The following is a 27,417-nucleotide window of genomic DNA, read 5'->3' on the forward strand; positions in this document are numbered from 1 at the left end:
GGATTTAAGTCTAAGATTTGTTGGTCTCTGAACACTAGTATGTATCTTTATCTTATGTGTTCTTTATTTCAGATTTTTTTTTTTACACTTTCTTGGGTTATAGTCTAGAACATTTCTTTTAGTAGTTTATAAGTATATGCTCCCTTTTTGTGTTAGAAAACCTATTTGAGTGTGTTTGGGGATGCAAGCTCTGCTCCTATTCTACTTTCAGACCTGGACAAGGGTTCAAGTCATGTAATGATAGTCAGCAATTTAACTTGCTTTAGAATCGAGATAATATCTAGGTATTCCCAAAGCATCAAAGATAAAATTAATGTTGGAATAATCTGCTATTATACAATATGTCATAAAAAATAGTACCTAGCAGATCACAAAATTACACTGACGTTTTCTACTTAACAGAAAATGTAATTTTGTAGTAAATAAAATCCTGTGGGTCTTTTTCTCTTCTCTGATCTTTCATAGTACTACTATGCACTAGGAAACTTAATTTATAAATATCTCTTGTACATATATATATATCTTTTTATCTTTTGATGATTTTATATAATTTATTTCATAATTATGTTATTCCTCCATTGCTTGGTAAATATTAGTATAAGTGAATTTAACATCAAATATATAAAGTTATACATCATGATATTTCCCACATAAACAGGTCAATTTTGTTTTCTTTTTTTAGACTGCTCTGCATGATTGGTTTTTAAGAACCGGTTTTTTAGTTGACAGTCACGAAACAGCACTAGTTTGTTTCTTGCTATTCTCATGTTTTCTCTGTTCATTCCAATTGATATAGTTTTCAACTCTGAGTCCTCTGTGATTTTCCTAAATGTCTTTTTCATGTGACACACCTCTTCTGAAGGACATCTAGCTGTAGTGCTCAAGATAAACATCCACCAGCAACTCAACATCGTTCAATATCTCTAAGAGCTTCACGCTGAATCTGCATACATAGAAGGTGCATGACTCAGTTTAGTTCAGTTCAGTTGCTCAGTCGTGTCTGACTCTTTGTGACCCCATGGACTGCAGCACACCAGGCCTCCCTGTCCATCACCAATTTCCAGAGTTTACTCAAACTCATGTCCATTGAGTCGGTCATCCAACCGTCTCATCCTCTGTCATCCCCTTCTCCTCCCGCCATCAATCTTTCCCAGCATCAGGGTCTTTTCAAATGAGTCAGTTCTTCGCATCAGGTGGCCAAAGTATTGGAGTTTCAGCTTCAACACAGCATCAGCATGACCCAGACTAAGTAGCAAAGAGACAATGGATAATGCAGTCAAATACTCTCAGGCTAGAGCAAAATAAACTAAGCCTTTCCAGTAAGGGTGACTGTGTTTTAGATTAAATTCATTAATATTGAGCCATGTTTCCCAAGATGGACTCAAATAAGGATTGAGAGAAGACACATGCTTGGGAAATTTGAGTGGTAACAGTAGGGAGTTCAAAGCAAGCAACAAAGAAGCTGAGCAGGTGACCAGTGCCAGGGAGATAACATGGAAGAGGAAAGACTCTTATTTATGCATAGCAGTTGTTTACAATACAAACCTAGTTTGCCTATGATAATTAAGGTCTCCAGCTCTGATGTGTTCAGATCTGAGTTAGAAATCCCTACTCCACAACATAAGAACTATATCTTTGAAAGTTTCTGTGTTCTCATCTGTAAAATGAGGGTAATAAAATCTGGTTTAGAGAATTATTTTGGGGACTAGATGTGATAATGCAGTTAAATAATATTACATTTCATTAGCTATTATCATTATAACCCATCCAAGCCAGACAAGATAAGAATAAAATGTGAACAAGTAGGTTTAGACAGTGACAGATTAGGATAGTTGATTCTAAATGGGAATAAAAACAAGAGTATGTAATCAAGCACAGAGGAGACCCATGCGCTCAGCTGCTCAGTTGTGTCCGACTCTTTGTGATGCCATGAACTGTAGCCCGCCAGGCTCCTCTGTCCATGGGATTTTCTAGGCAAGAATACTGGAGAGGGTTGCCACTTCCTTCTCCAGAGTAGAACCCTAAGTAACTATATTTCGGACCTCTAGAGACAATGATCACATCACAGTTAATGTGAAAGGCACCTAATGGACTGACATAGTGAACACTTTGCATAGCTGGCCATGATATAAGATGCTAATGTTAATATTTATTTGGTCATCCATTTGCATGATCAGTATGAATTGATATTAAAAAAAGAATTCTTTGAATCCAAAATATGTTGAAAATGCATTATTTCATAATGAGAATTACAGTCTTTAGAAATTTACCATGTATGAGAACAATTATACCTGCCCTAAGAGAAGAAAGAAGCTCTTAAAGTATGAGAAATAATACTTTCCCAGAGTAGTGTCTGTTAGTACCTGGGATGGCACTGATAGAAGTCATAATAGGATGAATACCATGGAAAACTTGGTGCTTAGAATTAATCTATGGAAAGAGCAAAGTCTCAATTGATCCCCTGCATTCAGGCTTTAACTACTGATAGCTGTAAATTGTCATCTTTAAAACAATGCTGCTGACTGTATGCCTTTCATTAATCCACCTTTGAACGTCAGCCCTCTTAAAAATCCATCTGGTGACAAGCTTGGACTTGTATGATGTTTGACACATGGCACAGAATTGACAAGAAATTTAGTTGTTTAGTTCAGTTTGCAAATGCAAGAGAAAGCTTGCCACATGAGGCAGTTTTACTCTTACTACTATCCTTAATATAGGTGAAAGGAAACTATGTCTCTTCGGCAACCATGATGAATGTTTGACATAAATTAGCTGAAAACTCAATATGTAATTTATTCCTGGCTGGAATTTTCTCCAGAGTAGGTTATGCTATATACTGCACAGACCTACATATAAGGAGAAACAAGTCGAGTTATAATTACATTCACATGTTAGCTAATTGGGCCCTTCGGGGCCTTCTTCCTAATTATAAGAGGACATACAAAGAAGAACTAACACTAAAAGTGAGTACGTATAGAATGAATATGAGTTAAAATGCGTTGTGCTGGCTATATAAAAGCTGTAAAACTTGATAGGAAAGGAATGCTATTACTTGCAAGACATCTCCTACACATTAAAAAAAGAAAATTAGGTCTACAGCAGTGTCATTGACAGACTACATGATGAGAAAAAAAAAAATTATGCTAGGTGGCTTTAAAGAGGACACATTGAAAAAAGGAAGGCTCCTAATCTATATTCTAGATGTATTTTTTCCTGTTTTAGGAATGCAAGGAAATTATGGTCTTATGATACCACTTGAAATAAATATATATATATCTGTGGCAAATTCATTATATATAAGATTTTTGTAAGACTTTTGAAAAGAAAATTATATAAATATATTACATAAACATAAGCTTGAAAATCTTCAGAGAATTCATTCATTTGTAATGCTTAAATTTTGATGATAGCATTTTATAATAAGAGAGAAGGTAGAGTTTAATCCCCAACATTGGAAAGCTATACATTATTGCTCTGATAACTCTTAAAGTAAAATTTACAGTTGTTTCTCTTCAGTTTCTCTTGGGGATAGCAGAAAGGGTGGAGAAAGAGTGTACCCATGTTAGAGTAAATCATGGGACTTTTTACAAGGTTGTAATTCATTTTATTTTCCATCAAATGGTACCCTTTTGACATGTCTATAAAAGTCTGAATGTTTATAGTAGATGTGTATATAATATTACACTACACCTCATAACCGAGATAAACTGGCAAGAACCCTAAAGCTCAATAGGAACAAGATTGCCTTTATCTCTTAAAACTGTCATTTTAATTTTCCACACTAGACAATGCTATAGATGAAGGACGACTTAAGATCCTGGTGACTGTTAGACTACAATCTTGTAATGTTTTGAATTTAGTATCTAATCAAATTGCTTTGCTTTTAGTATGCTTATCTTGATTTATGTGAATTGGTATAGGGTACCCTCCTTAGTATACCCGGAGGAACAGTGTATTTTACAGTATTCTAAATGCAAATCCTGCTTCTAGATTTATACCATGGACAATGCAGTCACACTATTAAAAAATAATTAAAAATGAAACCCAGAAAAATTGAAATGACACTTTTTGAGTCAAACAGTCTTTAGCAGCTGGTTCTGATGCTCCGCGGGCTGCCGTAACTGAGACAGAGTGCTTGAGCAGGGCACAGTCCAAAGCCTGCAATTTCAAAGTTACCTTCTGTGGAGCTGGAATTAAATGCCCAGTTAATACAAAGGGAAATTTCCCTCGTGCAAAATCTAATCAAATGTAATATGTCTACATTATAACTACCATTTCTATGACTATTATAATTCAAGTTCCTAATTATAAGTTCAGTTCATAAAAAGAAAATTGGCTTTCATTTGAGCAGCATTTTCAGTAAGAAAGGGGAAATGCACATTTAAATACACAGGTTTTCAATACCCATTATAAGCCCAATTCTACCTTCAAATACTGATATTCAACTCCCTATGCAGTCAGGTTTATATACAAATCTTGGGCTCAGCATAAGTAGGAAAAGTACAGAAATTATTCCTGAGTAAGGAAGGGGGAATTAAACTATTCAGATTTCTTCCAGATTTGAAAGGGGAAAAAAAAAAAATGAAAAGAACAACCTTCTCTGAAGCAAGATTAAATATGCCAAATTCAATGATCTCAAACTAGGTGTGTTTGAGAAAATAAATTCTTGGTTACTAGTGCTTCCCATTTAGTGTTCCAGTATAGTTTCTCAATGATATATCTATATCATAGTTCTCTCTGCATTTATCTTAGTGTTTAACATAATTTGAAATAGCTTTACTCAGGGCCACAGACCATATAAACAAGCTTACTACTCAACTCTGTCATACACAAGAGAATTATTATTTTAGGCAAACTTAAAATATCCAATTTAAAAATTAGTCAAATCTAAAAATGTTTACGTTGTTTTTTATTTTTTGTGTGTTTGTTTTTAAATCTAAAAACACGCTTGCACAGAAGACTAAAGGACAAAATGTTTGCATTCTGAAGCCAGGCTATAAAATCTGATTTAACTTTTTAACATCTGAAATGTGTCATAGTGGGCCTGAACGCCAAGCGTTCCATCTTCTCTTTACATGAACCATAAGACCCAAATATCTAGGAAACTTAACCTTCTCTGCCCCTAAACTAGCGCACTGATTTTAATTACAAAATGAGTGCAATTGTCCATTTGGTTGAGGGCAAAGTGATAAGAAGCCCGAGCTGCCATGAAGCTTACAAGACAAAAAGTAGTTTTGCTCCAGTAAAACAGGAGATAGGAAAGGAGAATGGACACAGGTTTCTTTGGCTAGCAAAGAAACACTGGAATAGGAAATTCATGAAAATTGATTAGGCAGTCTGAAGATGCATCAGCAGTAGTGCTAAGTAATATGTATAAAACAAGGGAAGACATGCAAAGATCATTAAAATATAAAAATCTATCTTTGTATTTGTGAAATATTAAGTTATAGGTATTCAGCTGTCCAAAGGAAGTGTTCTCTGTAGAGCCCACACATGCTTGTATGATAGCGTTGGCGACATCTAGAAAAGGCAACTGAATTTGGTGACTGAACAGGCATAAAAGGCCTGCTTGGAAATTCTTATTAAAATAAACCAAGGTTCATTAGACTTTCCAGCTTATTAGAAATGTATGCCTGATCTAAAAGGAAATATCTCTTTCTAATTCATTTATCTCTGTTTCTGTAGGGTGCATTTTTCTTTTGAAATGGAAGATATAAAGGTGTGACCTGCATCTGATTTTGCTAGCCATTATGTTCAGGATTTACAGCACATAATAGCCTCTAATAAATATTTGCTAAATGAATTTATATAGGAAAAAGTATCATTCTTGAACTTATTTTCTCTGATCAAGCATATTAAAAATATAGTCACTACTTTTTCAGTGATTTTTAACAGGGATGCTTGTGAAAGGAAATTAAGTGTAATTAAACTTACTAAAGTATTCACACTTAATACACTAAGTACTAAGCACTATGGTTTGTACACTATATATTTTATAACTTGACAATCCAGGATTCAGTGGGAAAAACATGAGATAGTTTAAGAATGCAAGCGCTTATTGAGGCGGGAAAAGGGAAAATCACGAGTCATGCCCCTATCCTGAGGTCAGAAAATTGCTACTGCCACAGGCACTTAGAAATCAGAAAATGTTAGGAACTTACTTCCAATGTCACAGCTTCCCAGCTTCCCTTTAGCTATAAGGCTGGTGTCTAGGAATGGAATTCTTACAGACACACATTTAGAAAAAGAGTAAGGAGCAGGGTACTGTTCCAGAATAGGTGACATGAAAAATAACAAGGACACTTAACTTGGGAAATAGAAAGTTTAAAACAAAATTGACAAGATATGATTTGTATGAATAATTTAGGACATTCAAGATGGTGCCCATTTGATCCTAAGCAGAGAACAGCACTGATCAGAATGAGGACCCAATGAGTTAGCTCTAAGTCACTGAAATAGTTCCAAATTTAATAAGTAAAAATTTTAAAGTGCTAGACGCTGAGTTAGATGATCTCAACAATTTGTGTTACTTATATTACCAGAAAAAATGCAATTGTGAAATAAGTATACTTCTCAAATTACTGACATGTTAACTATATTAAATAAATGTAACTTTTACTTTGACATTAGAATCCTAGATAAAAATTGATGAATTCTGTTCTCTAACAACTGAAACCTTCTATTGATAGCAGTAACTGTAATTGTACCTTCTAATCTCTTACTCTTTGCCAAACACTCTGAAATTACATGAGAACAATGATTCTGCTTTGCCTCATTTTCAAGTAATCCCAGCACATACGGCTTGTAACTTGTGATTCAAAACCAGGTCTATGAGGAGCTGAAATCTACCAATAAAAGACTTTAGAAACTTGTCAAAGCAAAACATAATACACCATGAAAACACTGCACATCATTATATAAATAATTTAGGTTTATATATGATTCTAAATGAAATGAACATTCAAAAGATAAATTGCTATTTTCTTTGTTACAAGATTATTTTGTGATAATTTTGTAGAAAATAATTTAAGTGAATAATTTATTTAATTGGTCTGCCTCAGCATGATTCCTAGAGTCATAAACAATGGGTTCAAGTTGTAACATCTACTAACTATGTGATGTTGTACAATTGACTTAATTTTTTCATCTTCCATTTCCTACAGTTCAGTTCAGTTACTCATGTTTGACTCTTTGGAATCCCATGGACTGCAGCACACCAGGCTTCCCTGTCCATCACCAACTCCTGGAGCTTGCTCAAACTTATGTCCATAGAGTCAGTGATGCCATCCAACCATCCCATCCTCTGTTGTTCCCTTCTCTTCCTGCCTTCAAACGTTCCCAGCATCAGGGTCTTTTCCAGTGAGTCAGTGCTTCAGATCAGGTAGCCAAAGTATTGGAGTTTCAGCTTCAGCATCACTCCTTCTGGTAAATATTCAGGACTGATTTCCTTTAGGATCGACTGGCTGGATCTCCTTGCAGTCCAAGACTCTCAAGAGTCTTCTCCAACACCACAGTTCAAAAACATTGATTCTTCAGTGCTCAGCTTTCTTTATGGTCCAATTCTGACATCCATACATGACTAGTGGAAAAACAATAGCTTTGACTAGATGGACCTTTGTTGGCAAAGTAATGTCTCTATATTTTAATATGCTGTCTAGGCAGGTCATAGCTTTTCTTCCAAGGAGCAAGTGTCTTCTAATTTCATGGTTGCAATCACCATTAATTGCAGTGATTTTGGAGCCCCCCAAAATAAAGCCTCTCACTGTTTCGATTGTTTCTCCATTTATTTGCCATGAAGTGATGGACTGGATGCCTTGATCTTAGTTTTTTGAGTGTTGAGTTTTAAACCAACTTTTCACTGTTCTATTTCACTTTCATCAAGAAGCTCTTTAGTTCTTCTTCACTTTCTGTCATAAGGGTGGTGTCATCTGCATACCTGAGGTTATTGATTTTTCTCCCAGCAACCTTGATTCTAGCTTGTACTTCCGCCAGCCCAGTTTTTCTCATGATGTACTCTGCACAGAAGTAAAATAACCTTGCTTCTTGACATGCATACAGATCTCAGGAGGCAGGTAAGGTGGACTGGCATTTTCATCACTTGAAGAATTTTCCAGTTTGTTGTGATCCACACAAACACGTTGGCATAGTCAATAAAGCAGAAGTAGGTGTTTTCTGGAACTCTGTTGATTTTTTTATTATCCAACAGATGCTGGCAATTTGATCTCTGGTTCCTCTGCCTCTTCTAAATCCAGCTTGAACCACCTGGAAGTTTTCGGATCACATAGTGTTGAAGCCTAGCTTGGGGAATTTTCAGCAATACTTTGCTAGCATGTGAGATGAATTCAATTGTGCTGTGGTTTGAACATTCTTTGGCATTGTCTTTCTTTGGGATTGGAGTGAAACTGACCTTTTCCAGTCCTGTGGCCACTGCTGAGTTTTCCAATCTTGCTGGCATATTGAGTGCAGCACTTTCACAGCATCATCTTTTAGGGTTTGAAATAGCTCAACTGGAACTCCATCACTTTCACTTTCTTTGGTCATAGTGGTGCTTCTTAAGGCTCATTTGACTTCTCATTCCAAGATGTGTGGCTCTAGGGAGTAAGGGATCACACCACCATGGTTATCTGGGTCATGAACTTTTTTTTTTTTTTTTTTGGTATAGTTCTTCAGTGTATTCTACCACCTCCTCTTTATATCTTTTGCATCTGTTGGGTCCATGCCATTTTTGGTCTTTATTGTGCTCATCTTTGCATGAAATGTTCCCTTGGTATCTCTAATTTTCTTGAAGAGATCTCTAGTCTTTCCCATTCTATTGTTTTCCTCTATTACTTTGCATTGATCACTGAGGAAAGCTTTCTTATCTCTCCTTGTTATTCTTTGAAACTCTGCATTCAAATGGGTATATTTTTCCTTTTCTCCTTTCCTTTTTACTTCTCTTCTTTTCTTAGCTGTTTATAAGACCTATCTCCTCAGACAACCATTTTGCCTTTTTGCATTTTTTTTCTTGAAGATGATCTTGATCACTACCTCCTGTACAATATCACAAACTTCCAGCCATAGTTCTTCAGGCATCTGTCTATCAGATCTAATCCCTTGAATCAATTTGTTATTTCCACTGTATAATGATAAGGGATTTGATTTAGGTCATACCTGAATGGTCTACTGGTTTTCCTTATTTTCTTCAATTTAAGTCTGAATTTTGCAATAAGGAGTTCATGATCAGTTTCCTACACTGTCAAATAAATACTTGTCTACCCCATCTCATTTTTATGAGAATTCAATGATGTAAATTATATAAAACTGAAAAATTATAAATATGTGTAAATCATTACAATAACTATAAGTAATTATTGAGTATTTACCTAATGTTAGCTTGCCTGCTGATGATTTTTATTCATCACTTGACTTACTATTCGCAATTGTCTTAATAATACTATTTGAATTCTAAAAAAATCCTATGAAGATGCTATTATTATTTGTATTTAACAGATAGGTAAGAAAAGACTTAGAGAATTATATACTTGGTTGAAAGTCAAACAATAACTAAGTAGTTATGGGGTATTTAATTGTATATCCTTAAATTCTATTCTGTGTATAAATTTTATCATTATTACCAGCCTGTTTATATTAATCTATAAGGCATAGAAATAGTTAAATTTTTATTTGGTATTCTCAAATCTACTGAATAATTCAAAGAAAACATACGTAGCTTTCACCCTGTCTGTTTACTCTCTGTAATTTTAAGTAGATTAAAACAAAAATGCTCAAAATTCTCCAAGCCAGGCTTCAGCAATACGTGAACCATGAACTTCCTGATGTTCAAGCTGGTTTCAGAAAAGGCAGAGGAACCAGAGATCAAATTGCCAACAACCATCTGCTGGATCATGGAAAAAGCAAGAGAGTTCCAGAAAAACATCTATTTCTGTTTTATTATGCCAAAACCTTTGACTGTGTGGATCACAATAAACTATGGAAAATTCTGAAAAAGATGGGAATACTGGACCACCTGACCTGCCTCTTGAGGAATCTGTATGCAGGTCACGAAGCAATAGTTAGAACTGGACATGGAACAACAGACTGGTTCCAAAGAGGACAAGGAGTATGTCAAGGCTGTATATTGTCACCCTGCTTCTTTAACTTATATTCAGAGTACATCATGAGAAACGCTGAACTGGAAGAAACACAAGCCGGAATCAAGATTGCCGGGACAAATATCAATAACCTCAGATATACAGATGACGCCACCCTTATGGCAGAAAGTGAAGAGGAACTAAAAAGCCTCTTGATGAAAGTGAAAGAGGAGAGTGAAAAAGTTGGCTTAAAGTTCAACATTCAGAAAATGAAGATCATAGCATCCAGTCCCATCACTTCATGAGAAATGGATGGGGAAACAGTAGAAACAGTGTCAGACTTTATTTTTGTGGGCTCCAAAATCACTGCAGATGGTGACTGCAGCCATGAAATTAAAAGACGCTTGCTCCTGGGAAGGAAAGTTATGACCAACCTAGATAGCATATTCAAAAGCAGAGACATTATTTTGACAACTAAGGTCTGTCTAGTCAAGGCTATGGTTTTTCCTGTGGTCATGTATGGATGTGAGAGTTACACTGTGAAGAAAGCTGAGCACCGAAGAATTGATGCTTTTGAACTGTGGTGGGGTCCCTTGGACTGCAAGGAGATCCAACCAGTCCATTCTGAAGGAGATCAGCCCTGGGATTTCTTTGGAGGGAATGATGCTAAAGCTGAAACTCCAGTACTTTGGCCACCTCATGCGAAGAATTGACTCACTGGAAAAGACTCTGATGCTGGCAGGGATTGGGGGCAGGAGGAGAAGGGGAGGACAGAGGATGAGATGGCTGGATGGCATCACGGACTCGATGGACGTGAGTCTGAGTGAACTCCGGGAGATGGTGATGGACAGGGAGGCCTAGCATGCTGCGAGTCATGGGGTCACAAAGAGTCGGACACGACTGAGCGACTGAACTGAACTGAATTTGGTTGAAGTTAATAACAAGCTCAGGTTATATGAAAAGGTATTCACTTTGCTACTACTGAGAGAGCATATTGATTAAGTTATTTTGTTTCTAAGGAATCACAGCCAGCTCTAGTATTTCAGTTTTCATTTCAGTTGCTCAATCATGTCCGAGTCTTTGTGACCCCATGGACTGGAGGACACCAGGCTTTCCTGTCTAACACCAACTCGTGGATCTTGCTCAAACTCATGTCCATTGAGTTGGTGATGCCATCTAACCATCTCATCCCCTGTCATCTCCTTCTCCTCCTGCCTTCAGTCTTTCCCAGCAGCAGGGTCTTTTCAACTGAGTCAGTTCTTTGCATCAGGTGGCCAAAGTATTAGAGTTTCAGCTTCAACATCAGTCCTTTCAAGGAACGTTCAGGACTGATTTCCTTCAGGATTAACGGTTTTGATATCCTTGCAGTCCAAAGTACTCTCAAGAGTCTTCTCCAACACCACAGTTCAAAAGCATCAATTTTTCAGTGCTCAGCTTTCTTTATGGTCCCACTCTGACATCCATAATGACTATTAGAAAAACTGTAGCTTTGACTAAATGGACCTTTGTTGGCAGAGTAATGTCTCTGCTTTTTAATATGTGGTCTAGGTTGGTCATAGTTTTTCTTTCAAGGAGCAAGTATATTTTAATTTCATTGCTGCAGTCACCATCTGTAGTGATTTTGGAGCCCAAGAAAATAAAGTAATACATCTTAAAATATATTTTTTAAGGGATTCCTAATTCAATTGCCTCAAATATTTCAAGGTCTTATGACAATAAAAATTTTTAATAATAATTATAAAATGTAGCACAGTCTGCTATTACATAGCTCTTTAATTTTACTATCAAGAGTACACTGACTGACTATTTCCCAATGTGTTTTTATTCTAAGTCCCAATTCATTAAGATGAGAGCTTAAAACATTATTCTTTTTTGAGAAATTTTTTATGATGAATATCTTGATTCTCTTATAGTATTTTATTATCTTTTTAATATTAATTTCAGTTCAGTCACTCGGTCATGTCTGACTTTGCAACTCTATGGACTGCAGCATACTGGGCTTCCCTGTCCATCACCAACTCCCGGAGCTTACTCAAAATAGTGTCCATAGACGATGATGTCAGCCAACCATCTCATCCTCTGTCGTCCCCTTCTCCTCCTGCCTTCAATCTTTTCCAGCATCAGGTTCTTTTCCAATGAATCAGTTCTTCGCATCAAGTGGCCAAAGTATTGGAGTTCAGCTTCAACATCAGTCCTACTGGTGAATATGCAAGACTGATTTCCTTCAGGATTGATTAGTTTGATCTCCTTGCAGGCCAAGGGACTTTCAAGAGTCTTCTCTAATACCACAGTTCAAAAACATCAATTCTTCAGTGCTCAACTTTCTTTATAGTCCAACTCTCACATCCATATGTGACTAGTGGAAAAACCATAGCTTTGACTAGATGGGCCTTTTTGGCAAAGTATTGTCTCTGCTTTTTAATATGCTTTCTAGGTTGGTTATAGCTTTTTTCCCAAGGAGCAAGCATCTTTTAATTTCATGGCTGCAGTCACCATCTGCAGTGATTTTGGAGCCCCAAAACATAGTCTCCCAGTGTTTCCATTATTTCCCTATATTTGCCATGAAGTAATGGGACTGGATGCCATGATCTTCAGTTCGGTTCAGTTCAGTTCAGTCACTCAGTCATGTCCAACTCTTTGCGACCCCATGAATCTCAGCATGCCAGGCCTCCCTGTCCATCACCAACTCCTGGAGTTCACTCAGACTCACATCTATCGAGTCAGTGATGCCATCCAGCCATCTCATCCTCTGTCATCCCCTTCTACTCCTGCCCCCAATCCCTCCCAGCATCAGAGTCTTTTCCAGTGAGTCAACTCTTTACATGAGGTGGCCAAAGTACTGGAGTTTCAGCTTTAGCATCATTCCCTCCAAAGAAATCCCAGGGCTGATCTCCTTCAGAATGGACTGGTTGGATCTCCTTGCATCCCAAGGGACTCTCAAGAGTCTTCTCCAACATCACAGTTCAAAAGCATCAATTCTTCGGTGCTCAGCTTTCTTCACAGTCCAACTCTTGCATCCATACATGACCACTGGAAAACCATAGCCTGGACTAGATGGACCTTTGTTGGCCATGATCTTAGTTTTCTTAATTTAGACATTATAAAAAACTCATAACAGTCCAACATTAAGAATTGAGTCTTTCATCACTTCTAGTTATGTACTGGATCTTTTAATTCCACATATAAAACAGAGAAACTATGTTTTATTCATAAACTTCTCTAGAAAAATGGTAGTTTTGTTACTTGAAAATATGCATGAATACAAGTAAGAAATTTGCCTTTACCTTTCATATAACACATAAAATATATATTCTTATTTAATAGTCTGTATAGGTACAAATATTTCTTTCTCTTTTATGTGAAAATGTTTCATTAGTGAATCATTTCTTTCTGCTGAGGCTGACTTTTTTCATACAGTAATTTTGGAATGAATTTGAGAACCAGATTGACTCAATCTGACTCATGGTACTGCCACTTTCTGGCCGTGTGCCCTTTGCAAATTCACTCTTCTTTTCCTGCATCAATTACTTATAAAATGGAAAAAAATACTGGCCTTGTCTATCTACTGGGTGATCATGAGAATTAAGTGATTTAATATGTAAAAAGTCAGAACTATGCTGATCATATAAAAAGTGTTATATATCAGGGATTATTACTCAGAAGCTAATTCAAGAAGTATTTTTTGAGAGATTACTATGTGGTAGGCACTCTTCATTGTGTAGAGAGACTATCTTAGTTCCTAGAGTTGATCTGAAATGCCATTATAAATGGGGAACTAGTCACTCTACTAGGAATTCAGTTCATCCAGATAAATACCCTCTAATCGCAAATAGTCAAAGGAATTAAATCATGATTATAATGCATTATGATAAGCATTATATTGGAAATATGCACAGGGCATCCGTTGAAAGCATAAAGAAGGAATATGTTGCAGACCAGTCCAGGTCAGGTAGGAAAAAAATGACCATTTCTGTAAGAGGTAATATGTGTACTGATTGATGTAGTCTAAAAAGATATTTCTTGAAAAGTGTGAGCAACCTTAAAGCACATATGTCAAAAGCAATTTTCCCATAAGAAATAATGAGAAAAGATTACATTGCCTCATTTCTAGGACACCAGCTACAGTTATAGGTTAATTGCTGATTCTGGTTCTGATTAAAAGAGCAGCAGAGGTCTCATCTACTGGCCCCCTAGGGCAAAAATTGCAAATGCTTCAAGGCCCCCTTAGGAAAGCCTGGTCAATAAAACAATTTCTACTCTGCCCTGTGGAATGGTACACAGAAAAGGCTTTATATAACTTATTAGAACTAGAGTTTTCTCATTGACCTTGATTACTAAAAGGCTGCTGTCCTGAATGAATTCAAGGCCAATGTGAATAGTTAAAACAACAACAAAAATCCATAAAAATATAAAACAACAATTAAAAAAAAAAGAAAGAAAAGAAATAAAGCAGAACATACATTCAAAGAAATTCTACAAAAGCGCAAAAAAGAAGTAGCACTGAGCAGCCACTTATCAACAATTAACTTAAGATAGAAACAATATTGGTGAATAGTAATTACATATGTTAAAGAGTCTACTAACAAATTGTGCTGTTTCTATCACAAAAATTCAAATTAGTATATTGTGTTCTTTTTACCTGATCCGAGGGATTCTAGCAGCATGAAAGCAAGGAAACCTATTTAAAAAAGAAAGAAAATCTTAAAACAAGTAAAAAACAGAAGATGAAAAGAATATGATTTTAGAGATCAGGATTTTAAATATATTTGAAGAAAAATACAAGTTTTTTATATTACTATTTTTAATATAATAATATATACTGGCATTCATTTTATTTCCTTTAGAAAATGTATGGTTTTATTTTTAGAGGAAAAAGAAATAACTTGGATCTTAAACTTGAAATTAGAATGAACAAGCAGAAAAATCCTCATATGGAACATTTTAGATAATGACTGTAGAAGTAAGTATATATTTAATAGTATGATATTCCTTTTGTGTGCTCTCTAAATGAAGCAAGTTTTATTCTTTCTATTAGGCAAGAAATGTAGTCTCCAGGGTAAAGAGGTATAGAATCATACATGTCCAATGACTGAACCTAGCCTGAAATTTGCTTGAGTCAAATCAGCAATTTAAATTGATTTATCGTAAAGATCTTGGCATCAGTCTTTCTCTAAAATTTCCTCAGGATAACTCACCTACAAATAAGAATAATGTCTGATTCCTTTTGAAAACTAAATTCCTGTAAAGTGATTATTCTTCATGAAGGGCATAATAAAAATATAACAAGGCAAAAAAAAAAAAACACAGGAAGTCCACCTAACTTTCCTTCCCAACAAGCACCTCATCAGTCCTCTAACTCACCAACAGAGAGTTGCTTTCAGTTTCAGAGAAAGCTTTCAGTTCTTAACCAGATGTTGGAGGTAAGAAACTCTAACCACTATTACAATAGCTACCATTGTATTCGTGCTATTGATAATGCTAGGAGCCAAGTTTTAAGCATTAGTTATTTGTGGCCCACTGATGCCAAACTGATTTTTTATGTGTGGCTCTCCATTATGCGGCTTTAGCAGCATTAACCTCAGAGATGAAACTGTGAAAGAATTAAAGGGAACAGATGTTGCTACAACTAGTCTTAATTTTTTAAAACCTGATAAAATCCTTATCTCCTGCTGCTGCTGCGTCACTTCAGTCATGTCCAACTCTGTGCAACCCCATAAATGGCAGCCCACTGGGCTCCCCCATCTCTGGGATTCTCCAGGCAAGAACACTGGAGTGGGTTGCCATTTCCTTCTCCAATCCTTATCTCCTAAGGTATGAGTAAAAGTATATTCTGACAGTGTGTGGTTATTCAGCAAACTCTTGAGTAATTTGTTCCATAAACAGTATCCAATGGATAGAGTCTCTGTCCCCCTGGAGCTTATAAATAGGGTCTCAAATAGGAAAGCTAAAATAATATTTGTGGCAACATCAAGGCTGGTATGTCTTACATATCTTGGCATAAACATAATCTGTAATTTATTAACTTAAAAAATTTGATAGAAGAGTTTTAATGTCCCAGTCTGGGGATGACTCACTGCCCCCAAGTGGATATGAGAGGCCTAATGACAGAGAATAGATATTTGGAATCGTCACAGAACCTGCTCTGTTGAGATGATCTTTATTAATACGTTGTGGATTGATTAACTTACTATTTTATGCAATACACTTTTTTATATTATTTACCCAATAAACTTTTACTGGCTTGCACTTTGCCAGACACTAGGAAACAAGGAATATTATAGCCAAAAAAGAGAGAGAGAGAGAGAGAGAGAAATGAGCTCTTCCTTGAGCACATGCTTTAGTGGGAGAATTAGAAACTGAGGAAACACTGCCACAAATATTAAATCAATTACCATTTTACACATGCTATGTAGGAGTAAAGAATTTATTAGGCAGGTATTAGTGACATCCGGCCTTAATTTCATCTGGAAGACTTTCCTAGATTGTGATTAGGCACAGAAGTTCAAAACAGTATGAGTTAGAGAGGGTTCAATTCAATTCACTCGCTCAGTCATGTCTGATTCTTTGCAACCCCATGGACTGCAGCACGCCAAATCCCCCTGTCCATCACCAACTCCCAGAGTTCACCCAAACTCATGTCATTGAGTCGGTGATGCCATCCAACCATCTCATCCTCTGTCATCCCCTTCTCCTCTGCTTTCAATCTTTCCCAGCATCAGGGTTTTTTCCAATGAGTCAGTTTTTCACATCAGGTGGCCAAAGTATTGGAGTTTTGGCCTCAACATCAGTCCTTCCAATGAACACCCAGGACTGATTTCCTTTACGATGGACTGGTTGGATCTCCTTCCAGTCCAAGGGACTCTCAAGAGTCTTCTCCAACACCACAATTCAAAAGCATCAATTCTTTGGCGCTCAGCTTTCTTTATAGTCCAACTTCACATCCATAAATTATTACTGGAAAAACCACAGCCTTGATGAGACATACCTTTGTTGGCAAAATAATGTCTCCGCTATTTAATATGCTGTCTAGGTTGGTCATAACTTTTCTTCCAAGGAGTTAGTGTCTTTTAATTTCAATTTTCGATTTTGAAGGAGTCTGCCACTGTTTCCACTGTTTCCCCACCTATTTGCCATGAAGTGATGGGACCAGATGCCATGATATTCGTTTTCTGAATGTTGAGCTTTAAGCCAGCTTTTTCACTCACCTCTTTCACCTTCATCAAGAGGCTCTTTTGTTCTTCACTTTCTGCCATAAGGGTGGTGTCATCTGCATATCTGAGGTTATTGATATTTCTCCCAGCAATCTTGATTCCAGCTTGTGCTTCATCCAGCCCAGCATTTCTCATGATGTACTCTACATATAAGTTAAAGAAGCAGGGTGAAAATATACTGCCTTGATGTACTCCTTTTTCTATTTGGAAGCAGTCTGTTGTTCCGTGTCTAGTTCTAACTGTTGCTTCCTGACTTGCTTACAGATTTCTCAAGAGGCAGGTCAGTTGGTCTGGTATTCCCATCTCTTTCAGAATTTTCCACAGGGGAAACGTGTCCAGGCGCAGGAAAGGTCACAAACAAATGAATCTGTGACATAAATGAGTATCTGTGCATCAAGAATGAAATTTCCCTCAATGTAATGCACAGTCTTCACTAGAAGTAGCCTTCACTGGGCAAGGATTGCTTCTATTTGCATGCACCAATGGCTATGCGACTAACTTCTATCCAAGGAGTTTGAATGAAAGTGGTGTGTATCATTTCCTGTCTCTGATGGGGCCCTAGGATACTGGAAGCCTGGATACCTGAACTACTACATGAATGAAAATCATTAGCCTGAAAGAAACCCTCATATCAGATTATTAGAGTAAACAAAAAACATTTTTCTTTTTTTTCTTTTCCAATATAGGTTCTTACAAAATATTGAGTATTGTTCCCTGTGCTATACAATAGGTCCTTGTTGTTTACCTATATTATACATAAATTATATGTTAATATTAAAGTCTTAATTTATCTACCTTTCCCCGCTCCTCTCCCCTTTCTCCTTTGGTAACCATAAGTTTGTTTCCTATGTCTGTGAGTCTACTTCTGTTTTGCAGCATCTATTCTCTTTAACCCACTGAAATGTGGGAGGTTATTTTCATTGCTTTGATATGGTTAATCTTACCTTCAGCAAACAATGTGAGCTTAACTAAGGATTTTGGAGTTATTGTAAGTTGTAAAGTATGACTAGAGCATATAAAGAAGGAGGAATATGAATTGTACTGCAGTTTATATTTCTGGCACTACAGCAAGATAAATGTCCTAAAAAATCTCTCTCTGTAATACAATGAAAAATTCTGAATGAAATATAATACACATTATTCAAAATGTATAGTTAAGCTCAACCCCACCCCTAATAAGAAAACTACCTCAGGAACCAAATCAAAGAGAGCAGTGAACTAAAGTAGTGAATAAAGGCTATATCTTCTACCAACGTCAGAAATAAAATGTTAATGGGAAATATAGGCAATGAACTTTGACCCATGTAATTGGAATATGTGAGGGAAAGAAACATTGTAGAATTGTGACTTCTATATAACATTTTTCAGACCAGAAAAAAGCTATATATCCAGAGAATGGTTGTAAAAGAAAATAAAACAATAAATAAACATGAAAAGTCTACTTACCTAGCTTGGCCTATACAGTGATAGAAAAAAATTGCAATAATTCAAAAATACAAGCCTGCTCTTACGTCAGGGTTTTGATTAGATTTATACTATGTACCTTGCAGAAAAGCATACAAGCAAATTCACATAAAATAGTTAAAGATTCTTTAAAGACTCTTCCATAGCACCTATATTTTTAAAAATTGTCTTTCAAAATACAGCTCAAATATGGCCCCATATGATCAGAAAAAAAAAACAAAACAAAAACAAAAACACCAAACCTAAATTCACAGCCCCAAGTTATAAAATAGTTTAATAAAAATGGTAACATAAGTGCTATTCAGCAGACTCAAATTAGGGGAATTATGCCCCTAAAGATTTAGATATTAGAATTAATAGATGTAGAATAAAAAAATGATCCTTAAGGTGTTTAAAGTAATAAAAGAATAAAATATCTACAATATTAAGATACATCAATGATATGAAAAATAATCTCATTGATAATATATAAACTCAAATTATATAATCATTGAAACAAAATATTGATGAATAGAAAAATAAACTGTGTGGAGAATTGTTGAACCTGGAAAGTTATTTGGGAAATATTGCTTAGGATATATCACTGCAATTCAAAAGACAGAAAACACAGAAGAGTAAGACATGAAGGATAGGACTGAAATACCTAATATCATCTAATCTGATTTGCAGGAATAAGAGAGTAGAGACAACACTGGGAAATCTAACGGATGAGAATTTTACAGAATTTCTCAAAAATAAGAAAATTACCTTCAGAACGTATATATACTGTTAAGCAGAATAAACAAAGGAAATCCACATCAAAACACATTATAATCATAATTAAGAATATCAAATACAAAGAGAGAAACTTAAAAGTATCCAAACAGAAACATTCACTTCAGTTCAGTCGCTCAGTCATGTCCAACTCTTTGCAACCCCTTGGACTGCAGCACGCCAGGCATCCCTGTCCTTCACCAACTCCCAGAGTTTATCCAAACACATGTCCATTGAATCGGTGATGCCATGCAACCATCTCATCCTCTGTCATCCCCTTCTCCTTCTGCCTTCAATCTTTTTCAGCATCAGGGTCTTTTCCAATGAGTCAGCTCATCATCTCAGGTGGCCAAAGTATTGGAGTTCCAGCTTCAGCATCAGTCCTTCCAATGAATAATCAGGACTGATTTCCTTTAGGATGGACTGACTGGATCTTCTTTCAGTCCAAGGGACTCTCAAGAGTTTTATCCAACACCACAGTTCAAAAGCATCAATTCTTCAGCACTCAGTTTTCTTTATAGTCCAACTCTCACATCCATACATAACTCCTGGAAAAACCATAGCCTTAATTAGACAAAATAGTCAGTATTTTTAATATGCTATCTAGGTTGGCTGTAACTTTTCTTTCAAGGAGTAAGTATCTTTTAACTTCATGGCTGCAGTCATCATCTGCAGCGATTTTGGAGCCCGCCAAAGATAAAGTCTCCCACTGTTTCCATTGTTTCCCCATCTATTTCCCATGAAGTGATGGGACCAGAAGCCATGATCTTTATTTTCTGAATGTTGAGTTTTAAGCCAACTTTCTCACTCCCCTTTTTCAATTTCATCAAGAAGCTCTTTAGTTTTTCTTCACTTTCTGCCATAAGGGTGGTGTCATCTGCATATCTGAGGTTATTGATATTTCTCCCAGCAATCTTGATTCCAGCTTGTGCTTCATCCAGCCCAGCATTTCTTGTGATGTACTCTGAATATAAGTTAAATAAGCAGGGTGACAATATAAGGCCTTGACGTACTCCTTTTCCTATTTGGAACCAGTCTTTGGTTCCATGTTCAGTTCTAACTGTGGCTTCCTGACTTGCATACAGATTTCTCAAGAGGCAGATTAGGTGGTCTTGTATTCCTATCTCTTTCAGAATTTTCCACAGTTTATTGTGTTCCGCACAGTCAAAGGCTTTGGCATAGTCAATAAAGCAGAAATAGATGTTTTCTGGAACTCTCTTGCTTTTTCCATGATCCAGCAGATGTTGGCAATTTGAACTCTGGTTCCCCTGCCTTTTCTAAAACCAGCTTGAACATCTGGAAGTTCATGGTTCACGTATTGCTGAAGGCTGGCTTGGAGAATTTTCAGCATAAAACATGCAGCATCACAATGAACCCAAATAGCCGGTAGAATAATTTCCTCAAAGTTCTAAGAAAGGGGTGCAGAAAGAAACCAGTCAATTTAGTATTAAAACCGTCACTAAAGAGTTTGGAGAGGGCTTCCCTGGTGGTTCACTGATAAGGAGTCCACCTAACAATGCAGGAGACAATGTTCAATCCCTGGTCTGGGAAGATTCCACATGCCATGGCGCAGCAAGGCCTGTTCTCCACAACTATTGAGCCTGTGCTCTAGAGCTTGGAACCACAACTACTGAGCCCACATGCCATAACTCCTGAAGCCTGTGCACCTGAGAGCCTGTGCTCGATAACCAGAGAAGTCACTGCAGTGAGAAGTCTGTGCACTGCAATTAGAGGGTAGCCCCTGCTCACCATAGCTAGAGGAAAGCCCACACAGCCGTGAAGACCCAAAACAGCAAAAAATAAATTTAAAACAAAGTGTAAAAATATTTGGAGGAAATTTACTACATAAAATGTTAGACAAGAGTTTGGAGAATTATAGACATCTGAGGAAAAAAAGAATTTGCTACTAACTTATTCTCAGTAAAGGAAATCTTAAAGGATTATATCAGAAAGAAGAACTATGTCACAAAAGGAAAGTCTGGGATTAAAATTAAAAATAAATATGTAATGAAATTGAGAAATGTATGAATGAATGTAAACGTATATTAACTATGTGAAATAGTTCAAATAGAATTTTGGGGGTTAAAAAACAGGATGGACTAAGATACCTGATAGTAATTCTATGTGAGAAAGAAATTGATTATTATTCTAAGCCATTTAAACTACATTACACAGTCAGTACTAGCTCACAAACTGTCTTACTGATTTGTGGCAGGAAATGTACAGAAATTGGAAATAAGAGTTTAGAAACTTTAAAAGCATTTTGACAGAGTAATTTTGTATTTGTTATAATCTAGTAATCAAAAAGGTAAGCTTGCATTTAGTGGGTACTTTATCATTTCACTTTCCTAGTAATATATGCCTATTTTATTTTACACATCTAGCCGTCCAGGAAGAATTGGAAATTTTGAGGAAAATATTATTTATCACTGATAGGTAACAACTAATATATATATATATATATATATATATATATATATTAGCATGAGAAATTCAGAACTAAAACTGCCAATCTATTAATAAAACAAGGGAAGAAAATTTAAGAAGAGAAATAGAAGTATTAAAAAGAGGTTAAGAAAAAAGCACAATTTAAGATAAAAAAATCCAGCTATGGTGACTTTGGATTTTAAATGAAATGGAAATACAAATGAAATAAACTTTTTTTTTTCAATGACACATTATCAGAAAAGATTAAAAACTGAACACAATCCAGTGGTATGCTGTTAGTAACCAACCTAACAAATATGGAAAACAGAAAGTTAGCAAGCAAAATGGAGAGCAAAGGATTCAACCCTGAATGTTCACTGGAAGGATTGATATGGAAGCTGAAGCTCCAATACTTTGGCTATCTGATGCGAAGAGCCAACTCACTGGAAAAGACCCTTATGCTGGGAAAAATTGAGGGTGGGAGAAGGGGGCGACAGAGGATGAAATGGTTGGATGGCATCACTGATTCAATGGACGTGAGTTTGAGCAAACTCTAGGAGATAGTGAAGGAGAGGGACGCTTAGCTTGCTGCAGTTCACAGGGTCGCAAAGAGTCGGACATGACTTGGGACTGAACAACAACAACAAAATGATGGAAATATAGGAAAATAATATATGAGGCAAATATAAAGCAAGAAAATGCTGGCATTGCTTTGTTTAAACAAAACTGAGGTTTTTAGAGTTAAGAACAGTAACTATATATTAATAAAGATTGAAAGTCACCAAAAATATTTTTACCAGAGAATATACAGAAATTATCAGTGTTAAATGTTTATTGTAAATGAGAAAGTTTGGACATTATTAAACCTACAACCAGTTTAAGAATAAACAGAATATACAGAATATAGAATAAACAGAATATAACTAAATAATATATAAAGGAAAAAAGACAAAGATAAAAGAAAATATGATAGTGAACACAAAATAGAGGAGATCAGCAAGACTTATATTGAGTGATCTGTGAAGACTCATAAACTAGAAAAAAATTTTCTGAAGATCGATCAAGAAAACATACTGAAAGATCAAAAAAACAATTTTAGAACTTGAAGTCACAATAGAGATACAACTGAGGATTTTTAAATGATGAAAGACACACAAATAATTTCAAATAAATACATTTTAAGTTTAGAAGCATTAATTCACTCCCTCCCCCAATACTTCACACCCAAACACACATACATACACACAATTATCTAAAATTGACTCAAGGGAAAATAAAAATAATAATAATTTGAATTAATCTGTAACAACAAAATTAAATCAGAAGAATCAGTAGCAGTACAGTTACACTATACATAGTATGAAATCCGTCAGGTCCAGAAAACTTTGTAAGAGATTTCCATCAAACACTAAACATTTACAATCTTTGCAAAACAATAGAAAGATTGGAATGTCTTTTTAATTGACAGAGGAAATTTTATGAATCCAAGTACATTAAAGTGAAAACCTATTGTGCGCCAAACTAAATCACAGAGAAAGACAAGGCACAGATTCAGAATGTATACATACCATGTAAAAGACTATATAAAGGTAGTATATGTTCCTAAAATTCAGCGTAAAAATAAAAGAATCCAGTTTAAAATGTGCAAAAACTACAAACTGAAATTTACAGAAAACAAAAGTTGAACAGCTAATGAACATAAAAATGTTTGTAAACATAATGAAGTATACAGATGACTTCTATATTTCAGTGGAACCCATTACATGGGGAGATATTTATTAATCCGTGTGGATGATACTGGGAGGTACTGCCCGATTCCCTTCAAGAATGAAGGACTTTCATCACCTCAGCTGCCAGAAAGGCTACCATTAGAAATCCCTCAGCTATTAGCTTCCTTCAGGGAAACTGAGAATACATCATCTAAAGAGAACAGCCTTATCCAAGCTTACATTTAGAAAACAATGACTTTCTGATGAAGAAGCATACAGACCTGGATTCTCTGTTTCAACTCAGAACAACTGTGAATAGTTATGCCAGCTTCAGATTCCCCAGTCAGATAGAGTAAGGCCTCTGTTAAAACTCCTCACGACTTTTCCCCTATCCTATTTACTTGTCTCCTCTTTCATAAACATTGGTCCTTAGAGTATTCCCTAATACACATTGTGCCTCTTAATCTCCAGATCCTTGAAGGGAATCCAGCTGGTAACACTGGGTGCCAGGCATGGTCTGAGATGATGCAATAGGATTAAGGAATTGGAGTGTCTGCCGTTTGGCTAGTAATGACAACCCCATCACCAGTGGTGAGGGTAATATTATATAGCTCCAGGCACAAGGCACCAATGCATTTGCTGAAATATTCCTAAGATATACCCTTTCTCAGAATTTGCCCTTACCTCCTGTATTGATCACTAAGCTCTAAAGTTAAGTTACAACAACATGGTCAGAACAGGGATATTTTAGATCTGATGAGGGAGGAAAATGACAAACCTGAATGTAGCCGTAGGATCCAATAGGGTAACGATGGTAGGCACAGAACTGAATTCTATGGTTGCATAATTAGGAGGAGAGAACATACCCAAACATGTGCAATGCTTTAAAACTCACATGGATGAGATAATAAAGTAAAAAAAAAAAAAAAAATCATCCTCATAAGGACTAGACCATTATGTAAATAATTACATTTCATCAACAGCAAAAAGCAAAGGAGAAAAGGAAAGAACAGCCACCTAAATGCAGAGTTCCAAAGAACAGCAAGGAGAGATAAGAAAATCTCCCTCAGTGATCAGTGCAAAGAAATAAAAGAAAACAATAGAATAGGAAAGACTAGAGATCTCTTCAAGAAACTTAGAGATACAAGGGAACATTTTATGCAAAGATGGGTACAAATAAGGACAGAAATGGTATGGAGCTAACAGAAGAAGAAGATATTAAGAAAAGGCAGCAAGAAAACACAGAAGAACTATACAAAAAAGATCTTCATGACCCAAAAAACCGTGATGGTTGATCACTCGCTTAGAGCCAGACATCCTGGAATGCGAAGTCAAGTGGGTCTTAGAAAGCATCACTAAGACTGAAACTAGTAGAGATGATGTAATTCCAGCGGAGCTATTTCAAATCCTAAAAGATGATGCTGTGAAAGTGCTGCACTACACTCAATATGCCAGCAAATTTGGAACACTCAGCAGTGGCCACAGGCCTGGAAAAGGTCAGTTTTCACTCCAATCCCAAAGAAAGACAATGGCAAAAAATGTTCAAACTACCACACAATTGCAGTCATCTCACATGCTAGCAAAGTAATGCTCAAAATTTTCCAAGCCAGGCTTCAACAGTACGTGAGTCATGAACTTCCAGATGTTCAAGCTGGATTTAGAAAAGGCAGGGGAACCAGAGGTCAAATTGCCAACATTCACTGGGTCACTGAAAAAGCAAGAGAGTTACAGAAAAACATCTATTTCTGCTTAATTGAGTACACCAAAGCCTTTGACTGTGTGGATCACAAAAAATGGAAAGTTCTTAAAGAGATGGGAATAGCAGACCACCTTACCTGCCTCCTGTGAAATCGATATGCAGGTCAGGAAGCAACAGTCAGAACTGGACATGGAACAACGGACCGGATCCAAATTGGGAAAGGAGTATGTCAAGGATGTATATTGTCACCCACCTTATTTAACTTATATGCAGAGTACATCGTGTGAAATGCCAGGCTGGGTGAAGCACATGCTGAAATCAAGACTGCCAGGAGAAATATCAATAACCTCAGATACACAGATGATATCACCCTTATGGCAGAAATTGAAGAACTAAAGAGCCTCTTGATGAAAGTGAAAGAGGAGAGTGAAAAAGCTGCCTTAAAACTCAACATTCAAAAAACAAAGATCATGGCATCCAGTCCCATCATTTCATGCCAAGTAGATGGGGGAACAATCGAAATGGGTGACAGATTTTATTTCCTTGGGCTCTAAAATCACTGCAGATGGTAACTGCAGCCATAAAGTTAAGACATTTTTGTTTTGGAATAAAGCTATGACCAACATTGACAGCATGTTAAAAAGCAGAGACATTACTTTGACAACAAAGGTCCATCTAGTCAAAGCTATGGTTTTTCCAGTAGTCATGTATGGATATGAGGGTTTGACCATAAAGAAAACTGAGCACTGAAGAACTGATACTTTTGAAATGTGGTGTTAGAGAAGACTCTTAAGGGTCCCTTGGACTGCAAGGAAATCAAAGCAGTCCATCCTAAAGGAAATCAGTCCTGAATATTCATTGGAGGACTGATGCTGAAGCTAAAGCTGCAATACTTGGGCCACCAGATGGGAAGAACTAACTCATTGGCTGGGAAAGATTGAAGGCAGGAGGAGAAGGGGATGGCAGAGGATGAGATGGTTGGATGGCATCACTGACTCGATGGATGTGAGTTTGAGCAAACTCTGGGAGTTGGTGATGTACAGGAAGCCTGGCGTGCTGCAGTCCATGGGGTTGCAAAGAGTTGGGCACGACTGGGTGACACAGCTAAACTAAAGATACAACCATAGTATTACACAACAAAATTCAGTAAGGAACATTTGATATACAAAATCTCCAAAGAATGGACATGATTCTAGGACTGTCCTCATGTCTCATACAGTAAAGAATCTGCCTGTAAGGCCAGACACCTGGATTTGATCCCTGAGTTAGGAAGATCCCCTGGAGAAGGGAATGGCTATCCACTCCAGTATTCTTGCTTGGAGAATCCCATGGACAGAGGAACCTGGAAATCTGCAGTCCATGGGTCGTGAAGAGTCGGATACAACTGAGTGACTAACACTTTCACTTTTTTTCATTATGACATAAAAGAGCAGATAAACCTTACATGATGGGAAAAACTCTAAGATTGTTATTTCTTATTAAAAAAAGGTTTGGTAAACATCCTCAACAACAACAAAACTTCAGGAGCAAAGAAGCCCAAGTTTATATTATCTGTTGAATAACCTAGCACCTACAGCGTCACTGCTATCAAAAAATGATGTATCTGCTTTGAAGATTAGGTGAGATGCTACCTCATGGTTGGGAAGTACACTAGCTATAACAGGTGCTTGGGTGGAAAACCTATGTCTCCTGCATTAGCGGGCAGATTCTTAACCACTGAGCCACCTGGGAAACCCAGTGACTAATTTTGCCCAAATCTAGGGGTTTTAGAAATAAATATATATGGAATATTGTGTCAATGAATATATAAATTTTATGCTAATAACAAATTTTAAATAATTTTATGGTAGAACAAGTACCTTTTGCTTTTATTTTTTAATCTTTTGGCTGCAATACAGCATGCAGGATCTTAGTTCCCCAGCCAGGGGTCAAACCCAAACTCCCTGCAGCGGAAGTGCAACATCTTAAACACTGGACTGCCAGGATAGTTCCAAGTACTGTTCATGGTAAGTCAAATCACTTATTAGAATCCCTAAGAAAATACATTATTTCAGAAAGAGACATTCACAATTTATTATGTTGTC

The sequence above is a fragment of the Ovis aries genome, chromosome 1 (genome assembly GCF_016772045.2).
Source record: "Ovis aries strain OAR_USU_Benz2616 breed Rambouillet chromosome 1, ARS-UI_Ramb_v3.0, whole genome shotgun sequence".
Lineage (NCBI taxonomy): Eukaryota > Metazoa > Chordata > Mammalia > Artiodactyla > Bovidae > Ovis > Ovis aries.